The following is a 4,213-nucleotide window of genomic DNA, read 5'->3' on the forward strand; positions in this document are numbered from 1 at the left end:
AAAACGCTTGTTTTCATTAAACATCCCGAGATTTTTCAGCCCATGTAGTATATAAGGATCGATGAACCTCAAAGACGTCGGCAAGTCGGTGTATCGATTACAATGGACTACGCCGCTCCGCTTTCAGGTTTCTGAAATGCCGCTGATTTTGCCGTCGTAGATAACGTCGCTTTTGTTTACAAATGCAAGGTCAATATGCTGACTGCTTTAGACATGCACCGTCAAGGAAGGTAAGACTAAACATAAAATTACACAGGCCAACCAAATTTTATTTATTTTTGGAAACTAAAACTCTAATATATTTTTCCGAAGGTTTTTGGCGCGCTGAATCTGAATCTGGGCTTAAAATTTCTCTATCACGTCAAGTTTTCGAAATATCTTAACCTAAAAATACGAAAAACACGGTTTTTGCCGAATTTCGAGGTTATGTAGTACCGCGAATTTTTTTTCCCTGCAAAAATGCACTTAGCAATCTTAAAGTGTCAGTTTTGATCTTTTAAATGCCGTTGAGTTTGCTCAAATATCTTTTTTTTTCGCTGAGATATTGCATTTCAAAGTTGACGTGTTTGTGAATTTGCCTAATGTCAGTGTATTAGCTCAGATTTACTGTATTTGGTAAAGATTACGTTTTTATTGATTTTTAAACAATTTGTGTTTCCTCATAAAAAAATTAATCGACTGTATCGCGTCTATGTTAACTTAATGGGTTTTCAGATATTAGGCAAATTCACGAACACGTCAAATTTTAAATGCAATATCTCAGCGAAAAAAACAGATATTTGAGCAAACTAAACGGCATTTGAAAGAGCAAAACTGACACTCTAAGATCCCTAAGTGTATTTTTGCAGATAAAAAATTCACGGTACTACATAACCTCGAAATTTGGCAAAAACGGTGTTTTTTGCACATTTAGGTTAGAATATCTCGAAAACTTGACGTGATAGAAAAATGCTGAGCTCAGATTTAGATTCAGCGCGCGAAAAACCTTCGGAAAAGTATATTAGAGTTTTAGTTTCTTGACCCCTGTTGGCCTGTGTTATTATATGTGTTATTTTATGCTACATATATATTATATATTAATATATGAACTAATACATAACAGGAATCCATTTTGTGTTTTACACAAAATGACATTTTCGGATAATATTGACAATATAATCATTCACGAAAGAAAGATGCTACTGACTTTGGTTAAAGCGGTGGACAAATTTATATGACGACAGATTAATAAATATTTGTTACAAATTATTATCAAATTTGCGAAAGTACATTGATATTCTCATGATCATTGTATTATCTTCTACAGGTGGAATAAATTAATAATGAATAATGTATATCTATTGTCAATCATACTCTTACATATTATAAGGTTATTCTTATTGCGACAAAAATAAAATAGAAATTTCTTAGAAAAAAAATTATTTCTAATTATGTATACACAATTATAATTAATTGTGTAAAAGTTATATTTAATTTATTTAACTTACAATAAGATAAATTTATATTATCGTATAACACGTACCTATATAAATTTTGTTTCTATACACGGAAAAAATATCTGGTTGCATTAATCAGAAAGGGAAGAATAGATGCGTTTTAATAGAAGAAAACAGAATTTTAGGTTTTTATGACCAAAATGTGTTTATTATAACGGGAAATTCTATTTGCTTCAACCAAATCAAGATCCGACTGTCTCTTTTTGATTAATGCGACTAGACTTATTTTCCCGTGTATAATTGCTTTCTGCATCAGTCTTTTAACATTTTTACATACCGCACATACTTTCAATTGGTAATAATTAGTATGGTATTTTTATTATATAAAATACATTACATTTTCACAATAAATAAATACCACGTATTGCTAAATGATTTCATGTTTCTCTTCTTGCAGACTTATATTTGTTCTTAAAACATCAGTGTTACTTTGTACTTATACGAGGTCTGGCTATTAAATAACGAGACTGCGCGCGCAGAAGTCGTCCTAGAGGGGAAGGGGGGNGGGGAGGGGGGGGGGGGGAACGATGTGTGGCGAGGGGAGGGGAGTACACTGAAAGGGAGCACTTGATTGTAGAATAATTTTTAAAATAAAACTCTTTTTCATAAGCAGTCTCGTTATTTAATAGCCAGACCACCTATTCATCGATCGAAATAGATAGATAGAACGTGGTAAACAAGTCAGATCAAGGCAAATGATATATAAATAATAGATTATATATAGTTTGCATCACGAAAAGCCGCCTGTAAATATAAGGTTGCGGCTTCGAGGCAACAGTATACGATAAAAACTCGCTACGCATTCTATATTCTAGTGGACGTATTTAAAAAGTCCAGGATGAAGACTTGGGTGATTATAATAGGTATGCTGGTAGTAATAACGGTAGAACTAAGCAGATGAATAAATTCTATTTGAGCTCACAATATCTTCAGTATACTATCCTCCTCGATTTGTAACTCCATACGTCATACAAATCAATAAAATAATTTATATATAGCTTAAATTGCTATTTTACCCTTGAAATGACCAATAAATCAATTTTTAAATTTTTATGTCTTCTTACCAGGTGTATGCATAAGTTTTTTCCGGTTTTTGTTAAAAAAAACACGTAATTTTTAAGGGAAATTAATTTTTTTTTATTCAAAATATTGGCCATCGGCTTCTACACCTTTCGCCCATCTTTCAGGTAATTTATAAATACCATGCCAGAAAAACTGCTTGTCTTTTGCGGCAAACCATTCGTCGAGCCATTTTCCAACTTCCTCGAAATTGCTGAAATGCTGCTCTGCGAGCGCGTGCCCAATTGATGCGAAGAGGTGATAGTCAAATGGCGCCAGGTCTCGGGAGTACGGCGGGTGCGGAAGGATGTCCCATCCAAGCGATTTCAAGCTGTCTTTCACTGGTTTTACTGTGTGAGACGGCGCATTGTCGTGTAACAAAATCACTTTGCCATGTCTTCTGGCCCATTCCGGTCGTCTTTCGATTAATGCGTGGTTTAAATTAATCATTTGTTGGCGATAGCGTTGTGTATTAACGGTTTCGCCGGGCTTCAAGAGTTCATAATACACAATACCGCTCTGGTCTCACCAGACACAGAGCATGGTCTTCTTGCCGAAGCGATTTGGCCTTGGTGTTGATGGACCGGCTTTGCCAGGTGAAAGCCACGATTTTTTCCGCTTCGGGTTTTCAAAATAAATCCATTTTTCGTCACCCGTCAAAATTCGATACAAAAATGATTTCCTTTCGTGGCGTTGAAGCAGCATTTCATAAGTGACTTTGCGATTTTCCATTTGACTTTCATTCAAATTGTGTGAGACCCATTTACCGAGTTTTTTTATCTTTCCCATTGCTCGTAAACGTCTGCTGATTGTTTCTTGTGATACATGTAATGCTTCTGCTAATTGCCGTTGAATTTGAGTTGGGTAATCATCCAATAACTCCTGCAATTGCTTGTCTTCGCATTTTTGTGGTTTACCAAAGCGCTCACTGTCTTTCACATTGAAATCACCATTTTTAAATTGTCGAAACCATGTCTCACATGTTCTAATCGATGGAGCGTGTTCACCATATGTTTCTACCAGCAAACGATGACTTTCAACAGCCTTTTTCTTTTGATTAAATAAGAAAAGCAATGCGTGCCGCAAATGTTCTTTCGCAGGCACAAAACTCGACATGATCACTGAACGATAAAACAAAGATGCTAGTTTTTGGCGGACTCAACTTGTATGTGTTTGTAGTTTTAAATGTCAGACGAACAAAATGACGTATGCGTCAAATTAATACGCTGCGTACTTTTCGCTGGCGCCATCTCTTAATTAAACCGGAAAAAACTTATGCATACACCTGGTATACGGTAATCTTTTAGTAGTGCTTTGACATTTTTTGAACTTAACAATATTGAATATTTTTAATTTGACTGCTGAAGAATAAAAGAGGCCTATGCTCGGATTTTTCGACATATTTTGTAAAATAAAAATTTCACCTCATCAGTATTTTATATTATAAATATACGAGGTCTGTTCAAAAAGTATCGCGAATTTTGTGTTTTTTCAAAAATTGTTTATTTATTCATGAATATTTATTTTGTCTCCTTCAAAGTAATCCCCATCAGATATTATATACTTGTGCCAACGTTTTTTCCAATCCTCGAAACACTTCAAAAAATCATTTTTTGTGATCTTGTTCAGCTCCTCCTTCGATGCCGTCTTTATCTCCT

This window comes from Dinoponera quadriceps, unplaced genomic scaffold, assembly GCF_001313825.1.
Source record: "Dinoponera quadriceps isolate SergipeBrazil2010 unplaced genomic scaffold, ASM131382v1 scaffold180, whole genome shotgun sequence".
In the NCBI taxonomy this organism is placed as follows: Eukaryota; Metazoa; Arthropoda; class Insecta; order Hymenoptera; family Formicidae; genus Dinoponera; species Dinoponera quadriceps.